The sequence below is a fragment of the Pseudophryne corroboree genome, chromosome 6, assembly GCF_028390025.1.
Source record: "Pseudophryne corroboree isolate aPseCor3 chromosome 6, aPseCor3.hap2, whole genome shotgun sequence".
In the NCBI taxonomy this organism is placed as follows: Eukaryota; Metazoa; Chordata; class Amphibia; order Anura; family Myobatrachidae; genus Pseudophryne; species Pseudophryne corroboree.
In genome coordinates this window covers 251,844,260-251,860,983 of record NC_086449.1, presented here as the reverse complement: position 1 = coordinate 251,860,983, position 16,724 = coordinate 251,844,260, and the positions used below count along the sequence as shown (strand labels likewise).

The following is a 16,724-nucleotide window of genomic DNA, read 5'->3' as shown; positions in this document are numbered from 1 at the left end:
CTTTAGGATCCAATGTTCAACCGCCATACCGTCAAACACAGCCGTAGTAAGTCTTGGAACAGGCAGGGCCCCTGCTGCAGCAGGTCCTGTCTGAGCGGCAGAGGCCATGGGTCCTCTGAGATCATTTCTTGAAGTTCTGGGTACCAAGCTCTTCTTGGCCAATCCGGAACCACGAGTATAGTTCTTACTCCTCTCCTTCTTATTATTCTCAGTACCTTGGGTATGAGAGGCAGAGGAGGGAACATATACACCGACTGGTACACCCACGGTGTTACCAGAGTGTCCACAGCTATCGCCTGAGGGTCCCTTGACCTGGCGCAATATCTTTTTAGCTTTTTGTTGAGGCGGGACGCCCTCATGTCCACCTGTGGCCTTTCCCAATGGTGTACAATCATTTTGAAGACTTTTGGATGAAGTCCCCACTCTCCCGGGTGGAGACCGTGCCTGCTGAGAAAGTCTGCTTCCCAGTTGTCCACTCCGGGAATGAACACTGCTGACCGTGCTAACACATGATTTTCCGCCCATCGGAAAATCCTTGTGGCTTCTGCCATCGCCATCCTGCTTCTTGTGCCGCCCTGCTGGTTTACATGGGCGACCGCCGTGATGTTGTCTGACTGGATCAGCACCGGCTGGTGTTGAAGAAGGGACTAGCCTGACTTAGGGCATTGTGAATGGCCCTTAGTCCCAGAATATTTATGTGTAGGGAAGTCTCCTGACTTGACCATAGTCCTTGGAAGTTTCTTCCCTGTGTGACTGCCCCCCAGCCTCGAAGGCTGGCATCCGTGGTCACCAGGACCCAGTCCTGTATGCCGAATCTGCGGCCCTCTAGAAGATGAGCACTCTGCAGCCACCACAACAGCGACACCCTGGCCCTTGGAGACAGGGTTATCAGCCGATGCATCTGAAGATGCGACCCGGACCACTTGTCCAACAGATCCCACTGGAAGATCCTTGCATGAAACCTGCCGAATGCAATTTCTTCGTAAGAAGCTACCATCTTTCCCAGGACTCGCGTGCATTGATGCACCGACACCTGTATTTGTATTAGGAGGTCTCTGACTAGAGATGACCCAGGAACAGTAGACGCGTCGTAGGAACCAGCTGCGACTTTGGACTATTCAGAATCCAGCCGTGCTGTTGTAGCACTTCCCGAGATAGTGCTACTCCGACGAACAACTGCTCCCTGGACCTCACCTTTTATAAGGAGATCGTCCAAGTACGGGATAATTATAACTCCCTTTTTTCGAAGGAGTATCACCATTTCGGCCATTACCTTGGTAAATACCCTCGGTGCCGGGGACAGACCAACGGCAACGTCTGGAATTGGTAATGACAGTCCTGTACCACAATTTTGAGGTACTCCTGGTGAGGAGGGTAAATGGGGACATGCAGGTAAGCATCCTTGATGTCCAGTGACACCATGTAATCCCCTTCGTCCAGGCTTGCAATAACCGCCCTGAGCGATTCCATTTTGAACTTGAACCTTCGTATATAAGTGTTCAAGGATTTCAATTTTAGAATGGGTCTCACTGAACCGTCTGGTTTCGGTACCACAAACATTGTGGAATAGTAACCCCGGCCTTGTTGAAGGAGGGGTACCTTGATTATCACCTGCTGGAAGTACAGCTTGTGAATTGCCGCCAGTACTACCTCCCCTCGAGGGCAGCAGGCAAGGCTGATTTGAGGTAACGGCGAGGGGGAGTCGCCTCGAACTCCAGCTTGTATCCCTGTGATACTACTTGCAGAACCCAGGGATCCACCTGTGAGCGAGCCCACTGGTCGCTGAAGTTCCCGAGACGCGCCCCCACCGCACCTGGCTCCACCTGTGGAGCCCCAGCGTCATGCGGTGGACTCAGAGGAAGCGGGGGAAGATTTTTGATCCTGGGAACTGGCTGTCTGGTGCAGCTTTTTCCCTCTTCCCTTGTCTCTGTGCAGAAAGGAAGCGCCTTTGACCGGCTTGCTTTTCTGAAGCCGAAAGGACTGTACCTTATAATACGGTGCTTTCTTAGGCTGTGAGGAAACTTGAGGTACATTTTTTCCTTCCCAGCTGTTGCTATGGATACGAGGTCCCAGAGACCATCCCCAAACAATTCCTCACCCTTATAAGGCAGAATCTTCATGTGCCTTCTAAAGTCAGCATCGCCTGTCCACTGCCGGGTCCCTAATACCCTCCTGGCAGAATGGACATTGCATTAATTCTGGATGCCAGCCGGCAAATATCCCTCTGTGCATCCCTCATATATAAGACGACGTCTTTAATATGCTCTATGGTTAGCAAAATAGTATCCATGTCCTGACAGGGTAATAGACCACGCTGCAGCAGCACTATCCATGCTGAGGCAATTTGCAGGTCTCAGTATAGTACCTGAGTGTGTATATACAGACTTCAGGATAGCCTCCTGCTTTTTATCAGCAGGCTCCTTCAAAGTGGCCGTATCCTAAGACGGCAGTGCCACCTTTTTTGACAAACGTGTGAGCGCCTTATCCACCCTAGGGGATATCTCCCAACGTGACCTATCCTCTGGCAGGAAAGGGTACGCCATCAGTAACTTTTTAGAAATTACAAGTTTCTTATCGGGGGAACCCACGCTTCTTCACACACTTCATTCACTCATCTGATGGGGGAACAAAACACTGGCTGCTTTTTCTCCCCAAACATAAAACCCCTTTTTTGTGGTACCTGGGTTAATGTCAGAAATGTGTAACACATTTTTCATTACCGAGATCATGCAACGGATGTTCCTAGTGGATTGTGTATATGTCTCAACCTCGTCGACACTGGAGTCAGACTCCGTGTCGACATCTGTGTCTACCATCTGAGGTAGCGGGCGTTTTTGAGCCCCTGATGGCCTTTGAGACGCCTGGGCAGGCGCGGGCTGAGAAGCCGGCTGTCCCACAGCTGTTACGTCATCCAGCCTTTTATGTAAGGAGTTGACACTGTCGGTTAATACCTTCCACCTATCCATCCACTCAGGTGTCGGCCCCGCAGGGGGTGACATCACATTTATCGGCATCTGCTCCGCCTCCACATAAGCCTCCTCATCAAACATGTCGACACAGCCGTACCGACACACCGCACACACAGGGAATGCTCTGACAGAGGACAGGACCCCACAAAGCCCTTTGGGGAGACAGAGAGAGAGTATGCCAGCACACACCAGAGCGCTATATAACACAGGGATGAACACTATAACTGAGTGATTTTCCCTTATAGCTGCTTATATATATACTGCTGCGCCTACACTTAGTGCCCCCCCTCTCTTTTTTACCCTTTGTAGTCTTGAAACTGCAGGGGAGAGCCTGGGAGCGATCCTTCCAGCGGAGCTGTGAGGGAAAAATGGCGCCAGTATGCTGAGGGAGATAGCCCCGCCCCTTTTTTGGCGGACTTCTCCCGCTTTTTTATGGATCTCTGGCAGGGGTATTTTTCACATATATAGCCTCTAGGACTATATATTGTGATTTTTTTGCCAGCCAAGGTGTTAATATTGCTGCTCAGGGCGCCCCTCCCCAGCGCCCTGCACCCATCAGTGACCGGAGTGTGAGGTGTGCATAAGGAGCAATGGCGCACAGCTGCAGTGCTGTGCGCTACCTTGTTGAAGACCGAAGTCTTCTGCCGCCGATTTTCAGGACCATCTTCTTGCTTCTGGCTCTGTAAGGGGGACGGCGGCGCGGCTCCGGGACCGGACGATCGAGGTCGGGCCCTGTGTTCGATCCCTCTGGAGCTAATGGTGTCCAGTAGCCTAAGAAGCCAAAGCTAGCTGCAAGCAGGTAGGTTCGCTTCTTCTCCCCTTAGTCCCTCGTAGCAGTGAGTCTGTTGCCAGCAGATCTCACTGAAAATAAAAAACCTAAAATTATACTTTCTTTTCTAGGAGCTCAGGAGAGCCCCTAGTGTGCATCCAGCTCAGCCGGGCACAAGATTCTAACTGAGGTCTGGAGGAGGGTCATAGAGGGAGGAGCCAGTGCACACCAGGTAGACCTAAAGCTTTCTTTAGTTGTGCCCAGTCTCCTGCGGAGCCGCTATTCCCCATCGTCCTTACGGAGTCCCAGCATCCACTTAGGACGTCAGAGAAATGTAAATTACTAGTCCAGTGCAGTTTTATTGTTTATATGTAATAACTTCTGCATTGTACATGTGACTGATACCGCTTTTACACCAAAGAAAGCGGGTCGCAGCCGGGAACCCTAACACGGGAGCTACCCGGCTGCGACCCGCATCAGCCCCCTTTTACACCGGACTCACCAGCCCTGCATATTGCTAGGTTGGTGACATTGCCGGTGACGTGACGGGGGCGGCGCTTGGAGATCACATGACCTCAAAGCGCCGCGCGCACATAGAGTGTTAACGGGAAGCCGGGTCGCATCGACCCGGCTACCGTTTACACTGCTCAGTTTGCATTTGTTCAACCCCACAAACTTCCCGAGTTGGAATACCGGGTCACTCAACACGGACTATTCCAACTCGACCCTTTTACACCAACCAGCAACACGGGTTATGCACGCTCATGTGCAATAACCCGTGTTACTAGCTGGTGGTGTAAAAGGGGTATTAGTGTGCCTGTAGCTGTTGTGTGGGCTTCTATTCTCCTGTTTCACATATTGCTATCACTATATTTTGTACCCTGAGGGGCTAGGTGCGTCAGGGTCCCATATTATATATATATATATATATATATATAGTGTCACACAGAATATCCGATCTGGTATTTTTCCTGTGTTTTTCAGTCACCTCATACCACTTAAATCCTCTGTTCTGTGTCCTGTATTTACTGTCACATTACATAAGGGGTTATTTGCAGGTATTGTGTTTGGCTATATTCTATTGTTACACCCTAGGGCTACATTCCTTATAATGTCTGCTACACAGGGCGGGAAATCCGCGGACGCTTCTGCATCATGCAGTACTGGCACCACGGATTTACCTGAGGGAGAAGTTTTAGCTGCTGATTCAGGTGCTGAGTGCCATATACCCAGTCAACCTGCAGCACCTGTGGCCAATCAGGACCCACCTTGGACAGCGTTCTCAAGTATGCTAACTACACTTGTGACACGTCTTATGCCCCCTGTAGGACCTCCTGTGCCATTGCAGCCACATATTGTCCCTGTAGTTAATCCGCCCTGGGCGGATACTCTGTCCACCCAATTATAACAATTAGATCAATCTTTGGTTAGACAAAAGTCTACCCTATGCCCCTCTGGGGCCAAGGGGTCATCTAAACGGGCCATTTCTTCCTCACAATCCACTAATATTTCGGATGACTCTTCCGATGAAGATGGGGAATATACTGATACAGTTGCTTCTGATGAGGAATCTACAACCCAGGTTGATGTTCCTGACCTACTGTAGACCATTAAGCTAATTCTTCAAATAGATGATGACAATGAGCCCACTACTGCATCTAAGAAACCTGATAAGTTCAAACGTCAGAATGTTGCTAAAGTAATCTTGCCACATTCTGACCATTTAATTGACATACGTCAGGAATCCTGGTCGCCTCCAGGAAAGAAATTTGCCCTGTCTAAAAAGATGCTAGCTTGTTATCCTATCCCTGCGGAGTTGAGTAACAAGTGGGAAACTCCACCGCTGGTGGACTCTCATGTCGCCGATCTTGTGGTGTCATCTACTCTGCCTGTTACCACCGTCACCTCCCTGAAGGAACCGACGGATAAGCATGTGGAGGGATGCCAGAAGTCTATTTACTCACTTACAAGTGCTGTACATTGACCCACTATGGCAGCCTCCTGGGCTACGAAAGGAATTGAAGGATGGGTTCAGGCAATTAAGAATGAACTGCCAGACAATATTTGTCTTATATTACCACAGCCTCCCACTATATTCAGGAGGCGGCCTCTGATGTAGGTGTAATGGCGGTCAAGGAAACTACTACGTCTATCTTGGCTCGTCAAATTATGTGGTTGAGGTCCTGCAAGGTGGACCTGGATTCCAAAAAGACCTTGGAGGTGCTCCTTTTTAAAGGAGACATCCTATTTGGGGAGAATCTGAACAAGATCGTAACTGACTTGGCTACTGCCAAGACTGCGTGTCTCCCAAATACTAATCCTTCTGCTCCGAAGGCTAAGAGTACCACCTTTCGTTCCTTTCGACCCCCAGGGAAGGCAACGGGTCAAGCGTATCAGCGACAGGCTCGTACTTCCAAAACCACTAATCCTAAATCTAAAACAATCCTGGACCGCCTGTCAGCCTGCTTTCAAACAAGACAAGCCTGCTGCATGACGGGGCGGCCCTCCCCCCTGGGGGACCCCAGGGTGGGAGGCCGACTTCTGCAGTTGGCCCAGGCCTGGTTACAGACCACTTTGGACGCCTGGGTGCAGGAAGTTGTCTCTCACGGGTACGCAATCTCTTTCAAGAGACGACCCCCTCGCCAGTTTTGCACAACGGTTATCCCTGCGGATCTGTTAAAAGCGCAAGCTCTACACTTGGTTGTACAATTCCTCCTGGACACAGGAGTGGTAGTGCCGGTATCTCTGTCCCAGAGAGGCAGGGGATACTTTTCGACCCTGTTTCTGGTTCCGAAGCCAAATGGGTCCTTCCGGCCTATACTCAACCTCAAATCATTGAACAAATCTGTGAGAGTCCAAATTCCGTATGGAAACTGTGTGCTCTATTGTACTGGCCATGGAACCTGAAGACTATATGGTATCCCTGGACATACAGGATGCTTACCTGCATATTCCTATTGCCATGTCACATCAGCAGTATCTGCGGTTTGCTATTTGCAACCTACATTATCAATTCCAGGCCCTGCCATTTGGATTGATTACGGCCCCTCGGATATTCACCAAGGTAATGGCCGTGATGACAGCTCATCTACGTCGTCAGGGAATCAGGATCCTGCCGTATCTGGACGACTTGCTGATCCTGGCGAACTCCCAAGAGGTTCTCCTCAGTCATCTGGAACTGACCGTCCAATTTCTACAAGCCCACGGGTGGCTCATCAACTGGAAAAAGTCCTCGCTGGTCCCTGCTCTGAGCATGGTGCACCTGGGGGCGCTGCTGGACACACACAGCCAGAGATTGTTTCTGTCTCCAGAGAAAGTCCTGAAACTTCAGGAAAGGATCAGATACTTCCTCTCTCGCCCAAGAGTGTTGATACACTCGGCGATGCAAGTACTAGGCCTCATGGTGTCGGCTGTCGAAATGGTAGAGTACGCTCAATTTCACTCTCGCCCTCTGCAGATATTAATCCTTTCCAAGTGGGATGGCCTGCCTCATTGGATCAGGTCTCAAATGATCTCCTCGACTCCGGAGGTTCATCTGTCACTGAGCTGGTGGCTACAGGACCAACAGCTGAGCAGGGGCCGTCCCTTCTGGATCTCCAACTGGGTCCTCCTGACAATGGACGCCAGTCTGCAAGGTTGGGGCGCGGTGTTGGAGCAACACTCTCTCCAGCGTCGGTGGACCAGGGAGGAATCTCTCCTCCCGATAAACATTCTAGAATTGCGGGCAGTGTTCAATGCGTTGTAGTACAGAACAGGCCTGTTCAAGTACAATCAGACAACGCCACCACGGTGGCGTATATAAATCATCAAGGCGGCAACCGAAGCCGCATGGCAATGCCTGAAGTATCAAAAACCCTGTGTTAGGAGGAAAGCCATCTGCCAGCAATATCGGCAGTGTTCATCCCCGGAGTACTGAACTGGGAAGCGGATTTCCTCAGTCATCAGGACGATCACGCCGCCGGAGAGTGGAGTCTTCATGCAGAAGTCTTTCAACGCCTAGTGGAGATGTGGGGCCTACCAGATGTAGACCTGATGGCGTCTCGACACAATCACAAGGTTCCAGTCTTCGGATCAAGGATAAGGGATCCTCAAGCAGCGTTCGTGGATGCACTGGCAATTCCATGGAACTTTCGGCTGCCCTACGTGTTCCCTCCAGTGTCACTCCTGCCCAGGATTTTACGGAAGTTAAAAGCAAGAAAGAGAAATACTACTTCTAGTCGCTCCAGCGTGGTCCAGACGGCATTGGTTCTCAGACCTGCAGGATCTATCGATAGAGCGTCCTCTTCTACTTCCTCAATGCCCAGACCTCCTCGTTCAGGGACCTTGTGTCTATCCGAACCTGGCCAGACTGGCTATGACGGAGTGGCTCTTGAAGCTTCACTCCTGAGGGCCAAGGGATTCTCAGAGGCGGTTATTCAAACTATGTTGAAGGCCCACAAACTGGCTTCTGCACTGATTTATTACAAGGTCTGGAACTCTTACTTCACATGGTGTGCTGCTAAGAATTATGATACCTATTCGTTCAGTACTTCTAGGCTTTTGGCTTTTCTGCAACAAGGCCTAGATTTAGGTCTTCGTCTGGACTCCCTCAATGTTCATATATCTGCCTTGTCGGTGTGGTTTCAGAGAAAAATTACATCTATTCCTGACGTTCATACGTCAGGGCGTTTTACGGATTCAACCTGTGGCTCCATGGGATTTGTCTGTTGTCTTAAATGGCCTACAAGAGTCTCCATTTGAACCTCGAGTCTGTGGATCTTAAATGTCTTACACTTAAGGTCGTGTTTTTACTGGCTACTGCCTCTGCTAGGAGGGTGTCGGACTTAGGCACCTTGTCCTGTCGTCCACCCTTTGTGATTTTTCACCGTGACCGGGCAGTTCTTCGAACTCGCCCCGGTTATCTACCTAAGGTGGTATCATCTTTTCATCTAAACCAAGAGATTGTGGTTCTGGCCTTTATCTCTTCTGGTTTGTCCTCCAAAGAGTGGTCTTTGGATGTAGTACAGGCTCTCCGTATTTACGTAGAGAGGACTGCCTCCATCAGGAGGTCAGATACCCGTTTTGTACTTTTTGGTTTTCACAAACGTGGCTGGCCTGCGAATAAGCAAACCTTGGCCAGATGGATTAGAATGGTGATTGCACAAGCTTATGCGCAGACTGGCTTACCAGCTCCTGCTGCTATCAAGACCCATTCTACTCGGTCTGTTGGACCTTCTTGGGTGGCTCACCGTGGTGCGTCCGCTGAACAATTGTGCAAGGCGGTTACGTGAACACGTTCATCCAGTTCTATGCCTTTGATACTTCCGCCTCCCAGGATGCTTCCTTTGGATGCCGGGTTCTTGAATCCGCTACAGTGCGTACTCTCCCATGAGGAACTGCTCTAGGACATCCCCGATGTTATTCCCTGTGGAATACCAGTGTACCCCGCTGCAGAAAAGGAGACTTACCATAGTTAAATCTCTTTCTGCGAGGTATACTGGATTCCACAGGGCGCCCACCCAGACGCGCTTAGCTTCTTCCTTTGGGTTTGTATGGCATTAGCCGCTAGTCCCTTCTGCTGTCGTGAGAATATGGTTCTATGTGACTAACATCTACCGTCTGTTTTGCCTTCTACTGCATTGGACTGGTTAACGAAACTGAGCTCCAGTGCCTGGAGGCGGGGTTATAGAGGAGGTGCAATGCATCCTGGGAACAGTCAAAGCTTTTGCCTGTTGGTGTCTCGGATCAAGATCCAACTCTACACCCCAATGGTATTCCCTGTGGAATCCAGTGCACCCCGCAGAAAGATTTAACTATGGTAAGTCTACCATAAATCTCCTTTTTGGACCAAAGGGTTATTTGTTTTGCAAACTAGTACCTTAAACTTCCCTTGTCTTTAGAACTGAAACAATTATCATTGTGCTACAAGTCCAGACCCACTTTTGTACTAAACAGCATGTCTGTTTAATAAAATTCAGTAAAAATATAATAAGACTAAGTCCATGTTTACTTATTAGTTATTGTCACAGTATGCATAAAAAGCAAAGTGGTCTTAAAAGAAGCTTTGACCACTGGCATCTAATATTCACGCTGAAAATAACGAGTTTTATTGTAAGAACTTACCTTTGTTAAATCTCTTTCTGCGAGGTACACTGGGCTCCACAAGGAAAGACATAGGGGTGTAGAGTAGGATCTTAATCCGAGGCACCAACAGGCTGAAAAGCTTTGACAGTTCCCAGAATGCATAGCGCCGCCTCCTCTCTAACCCCGCCTCCCTGTACAGGAGCTCAGTTTTTAGTTAACCAGCCCAATGCAGTAGCAGGAAAAGAGACGACAACGGTTAGTAGCCACATACACCACACTCTCACGACAGGAGAAGTGTCAGCGGCTAATGCCATACCAACCCAAAGAAGCTAAGTGCGTCAGGGTGGGCGCCTTGTGGAGCAGAAAGAGTTTTAACAAAGGTAAGTTCTTACCATAAAACTCGTTTTCTGCTGCGGGGTACACTGGGCTCCACAAGGAAAGACATAGGGGATGTCCTAAAGCAGTTCCTTATCGGAGGGAACGCACTGTAGCGGGCACAAGAACCCGGCGTCCAAAGGAAGCATCCTGGGAAGCGGCAGTATCGAAGGCATAGAACCTTATGAACGTGTTCACTGAGGACCACGTAGCCGCCTTGCACAATTGTTCAAGGGTCGCACCACGGCGGGCCGCCCAAGAAGGTCCAACAGACCGAGTAGATTGGGCCGTAATGTGAGCAGGAGCTGATAGACCAGCCCTCACATAAGCATGTGCAATCACCATTCTAATCCATCTGGCCAAAGTTTGCTTGTGAGCAGGCCAGTCCCGTTTGTGAAATCCAAACAGCACAAAGAGAGAATCAAATTTCCTAATAGAAGCAGTTCTCTTCACATAGATATGGAGAGCCCGTACCACATCCAAAGACCGCTCTTTGGGAGATAGATCAGGAGAAACAAGTGCCGAACCACGATCTCCTGTTAAGGTGGAACGAAGAAACCACCTTAGGTAAATATCCGGGACGAGTCCTAAGAACCGGGTGTGGTTCATCAAATCAACAGTATCTAGGTCGACAATGTTTAGGTCGACCACTATAGGTCGACAGTCACTAGGTCGACATGGATGGAAGGTCGTCAGGGTTTCCAGGTCGACATGTGCTAGGTCGACAGGTCTAAAGGTCGACATGAAGTGTTTTTTTTTTGGTGTCGTTTTCTTCGTAGAGTGACCGGGATCCCAAATTAGTGCGCCGCGTCCCCTCGCATGGCTCGCTTTACTCGCCATGCTTCGGGCATGGTGCCTGCGCTCCGCTACCGCTTCGCTCGGCACACTTTACCGTTCCAATTGTAGTTCACGTGGATCGTTAAGTATGAAAAAATTCAAAAAAAGAATTTTTTTTTTTAAAACTCATGTCGACCTTTAGACCTGTCGACCTAGCACATGTCGACCTAGAAACCCTGTCGACCTTCCATCCATGTCAACCTAGTGACTGTCGACCTATAGTGGTCGACCTAAACATTGTCGACCTAGATACTGTCGATCTTCAGACCGGATCCCCTAAGAACCGCCCGGTCACGTTGAAATATCAGATATGGGGAACTACAAGACAAGGCACCCAAATCCGACACTCTTCTAGCTGAAGCAATAGCCAGCAGAAACACCACCTTAAGGGAAAGCCACTTAAGATCAGCTAAACCAAGAGGTTCAAACGGAGACTCTTGTAATGCCTCCAAAACCACCGACAAGTCCCAAGGAGCCACAGGCGGGACAAAGGGAGGTTGGATACGCAACACACCCTGAGTGAAGGTATGCACATCAGGTAAGGTCGCAATCTTTCTCTGAAACCACACCGACAAGGCAGATATTTGAACCTTGAGGGAGGCCAGACGCAGGCCTAAGTCCAGGCCCTGCTAAAGAAAGGCCAACAACTTGGCTGTACTATACTTGGAAGCGTCATAATTGTTAGATGCGCACCAAACAAAGTAAGAATGCCAGACCCTATAGTAAATCCGAGCCAAAGCCGGTTTCCGGGCCCGCAACATAGTTTGAATGACCGCCTCATAAAACCCTTTAGCCCTTAAGATGGAAGCTTCAAGAGCCACGCCGTCAAAGACAGCCGGGCTAGGTCCTGGTAGACACAGGGGCCCTGAACGAGGAGGTCTGCGCGTTGCGGAAGTAGAATTGGACGCTCTGACGATAGGCCCTGCAGGTCTAAGAACCAGTGCCGTCTGGGCCACGCTGGAGCTATGAGAAGCAGAATTCCTCTTTCTTGCTTGAACTTCCGAATTACCCTGGGTAGGAGTGGCACCGGAGGGAACACGTACGGCAGCCGAAACCTCCACGGCACCGCCAGCGCATCCATGAATGCTGCTTGAGGATCTCTTGTCCTTGCTCCGAAGACCAGAACCTTGTGATTGTGTTGAGACGCCATCAGATCTACGTCTGGAAGGCCCCACTTTTCCACTAGGAGTTGAAACCCTTCTGGATGGAGGCCCCACTCACCGGCATGTACGTCCTGACAAAAAGGAGGGGGGATACGGATGCGCTGAATTTCAGGAAATGAATGAACGGTGAGAGCCAACAGTTTAAACAGAAAATAAAAATTTATTAATATTAAAACCACATATGTAACCTTAAATTGATATATTCAAAAACACCTGTAAATGCTCCGTTTCTAGGCGTCTAATGAGCATAAATTAGTATTGGTTATGGATAGTGTCCATAGTTCATATAGCACTACTGATTGTAAGGCAAATAGCCGGTAGATGAAATTCAAATGCAGTCCCAGGGTATAACAAGCTGAATTTGTTAAGGGTTCACTACGGCTGGCCGGCGGTCGGGCTCCCGGCGACCAGCTTACCGGCGCCGGGAGGCCGACCGCCGGCTTACCGACAGTGTGGCGAGCGCAAATGAGCCCCTTGCGGGCTCGCTGCGCTCGCCACGCTACGGGCACGGTGGCGCGCTACGCGCGCCACACTATTTTATTCTCCCTCTATGGGGGTCGTGGACCCCCACGAGGGAAAATAAGTGTCGGTATGCCGGCTGTCGGGCTCCCGGCGCCGGTATACTGAGCGCCGGGAGCCCGACCGCCGGCATACAGAAGACCACCCTTTGTTAAGAATAAACAGCTGGTAGTTAGATATCAAGCTGCGGTCCCAGGGTGTAACAAGCTTAATTTGTTAAGAATAAAACGGCTGGTAGTTAGATATCGAGCTGCAGTCTCGAGATTGTAAATGTATAATATCACCGCATCTGAGCTGACTGTTTTACCTCTCGTGTGGGCTGGCGGCGGGCCGAGCGTCCTCGGCCAGATGTCCTGCAGTGCCCACTTGCGCTATGCAGCGTGATGGAGATAGAGGTAACCACCGGGATGTTCAGAATGGTTTCAACGGTGTATTTGCAGAGCCGTGGTCAGCGGTAATGAAGGAGCTCGAAAACACTCACACTGGAACAATGCAGGTGATAAGTTGTAACGACACCTGGGTAGAGGTGAAATGAGGGCGGAGTCCTAACGCGTTTCGTCACGCTCCACGTGACTTTGTCAAAGGTATACTCCTGCCTAGGGCTGGCTAATATTTAAAGCCAGTTCAACGATTTCAACAGCTGTCTAAAATCAATAACAGGTGCAATTTATTTAACAAACGTTGGCTCTCATCATGAAAAATAAGAATGAAATAGTGTCAAGAGTAAAAGACAAATAAATAAAAAATAATAAAATGAAAAACTATCAGTCGGTATCATAAGAAAATTCACAATATGTAAACATGAGATTGTGCTAAGAAAGATCAATAGTTCACAATTTTTAAAAATAAGTTGTTATAGCAACATCTAGCCAATGATTTAATGTATATAATTTATATCTCTTGTTTGCTACGTAGAGACAGAAAGCTAGCGTAAAGAATTATCAATGCTCAATTCCCACTCCTCAGGATTCATTAACACTCTATTGGGATTAAGGGTGGGCAATAGAAAGTATCCAGAAGGGACAACATAAAAATAAATAAATAAATAAATAAATAAGATTTCTAAAGGGACCTGGTAAAATATATAATCTGGATACGAACTTATGGTCCCTTCTATATAGCGGGTCTGTGGCTAAACCGTCTGCGCCACTCGAGCTGCTATACAAGGAATGGAAGCATTTAACATAGAAGAGGAGAGTTGAGACTTCAATGGATCAAACACTTATATAAATAGAGAGAAGAAGATTCTTTGTATAAGCAAAAGGAGCTCCCGCTGTTATCAGTGTCTTAAGTGCACTCGATATTACCTCTCGCAGCAGATTGGTCTATATGCTGCCAGTGTCTCCACGGTGTTATATCAAAAACAAGCATATTATAGTAACCATGGAGTAAAGACCACTCCTAATTAATTATGGCCATAGGGATTCAATAAGCGCATTAGATACTATATATAGAAAAGTTTAATAATGATAGTATTACGAATAGATGAGACACCTAATCCAAGTAAATAATATGTCTACCATACATGAAAGATGAACAGCAATAATTCTAATGGACAACCCACCACTTATGGATGACTTATAGAGTTATGGCATTAAAGATCAAATTCAATACATTCATTCAACCCCTCCGGTGCCAGGGTTCCAAGTCTGTGGATCCAATAATTCTCTCGGAGACACAATTTTCTATAACGATCTCCCCCACGTACTGTTGGCATAATTTTTTCAATCCCAACTAGTTTGATATCTTCAGGGTTTTTTTGATGCTTATCTAAGAAATGTCTAGAAACACTATGAAAAAGGAAACCCTTTTGGATATTTCGTCTATGTTCTAAGAACCGAACCCTCAATTTACGGGTTGTCCTCCCTACATATAACAAATTACATTTACAAATCAAAAGGTAAACAACAAAAGAACTATTGCAATTAATAAATGACCGTATCTCAAAATGTGATGATTCAGATATACCAAAATATTTCGAATTATTCTGAATATAAGAACAAGTCAAACACTGATTAGCACCACATTTAAAACAGCCTGTGGTTTTAGAAAGCCACTGTGTAGAATGTGTTGAGGTTGTGTTAATAGTTGTATTTCTCTTATCAGTAAAGAGACTCGGTGCAAGAGATTGCTGTAAGTTGTTAGATCTTTTAAAGATCACAGACTGTGATCTTCAAAAGATCTAACAATTTACAGCAATCTCTTGCACCGAGTCTCTTTACTGATAAGAGAAATACAACTATTAACACAACCTCAACTGATTCTACACAGTGGCTTTCTAAAACCACAGGCTGTTTTAAATGTGGTGCTAATCAGTGTTTGACTTGTTCTTATATTCAGAATAATTCGAAATATTTTGGTATATCTGAATCATCACGTTTTGAGATACGGTCATTTATTAATTGCAATAGTTCTTTTGTTGTTTACCTTTTGATTTGTAAATGTAACTTGTTATATGTAGGGAGGACAACCCGTAAATTGAGGGTTCGGTTCTTAGAACATAGACGAAATATCCAAAAGGGTTTCCTTTTTCATAGTGTTTCTAGACATTTCTTAGATAAGCTTTAAAAAAAACCTGAAGATATCAAACTAGTTGGGATTGAAAAAATTATGCCAACAGTACGTGGGGGAGATCGTTATAGAAAATTGTGTCTCCGAGAGAATTATTGGATCCACAGACTTGGATCCCTGGCACCGGAGGGGTTGAATGAATGTATTGAATTTGATCTTTAATGCCATAACTCTATAAGTCATCCATAAGTGGTGGGTTGTCCATTAGAATTATTGCTGTTCACCTTTCATGTATGGTAGACATATTATTTACTTGGATTAGGTGTCTCATCTATTCGTAATACTATCATTATTAAACTTTTCTATATATAGTATCTAATGCGCTTATTGAATCCCTATGGCCATAATTAATTAGGAGTGGTCTTTACTCCATGGTTACTATAATATGCTTGTTTTTGATATAACACCGTGGAGACACTGGCAGCATATAGACCAATCTGCTGCGAGAGGTAATATCGAGTGCACTTAAGACACTGATAACAGCGGGAGCTCCTTTTGCTTATACAAAGAATCTTCTTCTCTCTATTTATATAAGTGTTTGATTCATTGAAGTCTCAACTCTCCTCTTCTATGTTAAATGCTTCCATTCCTTGTATAGCGGCTCGAGTGGCGCAGACGGTTTAACCACAGACCCGCTATATAGAAGGGACCATAAGTTCGTATCCAGATTATATATTTTACCAGGTCCCTTTAGAAATCTTATTTATTTATTTATTTATTTATTTATTTTTATGTTGTCCCTTCTGGATACTTTCTATTGCCCACCCTTAATCCCAATAGAGTGTTAATGAATCCTGAGGAGTGGGAATTGAGCATTGATAATTCTTTACGCTAGCTTTCTGTTTCTACGTAGCAAACAAGAGATATAAATTATATACATGAAATCATTGGCTAGATGTTGCTATAACAACTTATTTTTAAAAATTGTGAACTATTGATCTTTCTTAGCACAATCTCATGTTTACATATTGTGAATTTTCTTATGATACCGACTGATAGTTTTTCATTTTATTATTTTTTATTTATTTGTGTTTTACTCTTGACACTATTTCATTCTTATTTTTCACGATGAGAGCCAACGTTTGTTAAATAAATTGCACCTGTTATTGATTTTAGACAGCTGTTGAAATCGTTGAACTGGCTTTAAATATTAGCCAGCCCTAGGCAGGAGTATACCTTTGACAAAGTCACGTGGAGCGTGACGAAACACGTTAGGACTCCGCCCTCATTTCATCTCTACCCAGGTGTCATTACAACTTATCGCCTGCATTGTTCCAGTGTGAGTGTTTTCGAGCTCCTTCATTACCGCTGACCACGGCTCTGCAAATACACCGTTGAAACCATTCTGAACATCCCGGTGGTTACCTCTATCTCCATCACGCTGCATAGCGCAAGTGGGCACTGCAGGACATCTGGCCGAGGACGCTCGGCCCACCGCCAGCCCACACGAGAGGTAAA

The 16,724-nt window shown here is 47.0% G+C and overlaps 1 protein-coding gene across 2 annotated transcripts in view; it reads right to left on the bottom strand.

The window, feature by feature from the left end:
* ELL3 (elongation factor for RNA polymerase II 3) overlaps positions 1-16,724 on the bottom strand; it is a 285,177-nt gene that overhangs the window by 46,263 nt on the left and 222,190 nt on the right. The window lies entirely within an intron of this gene.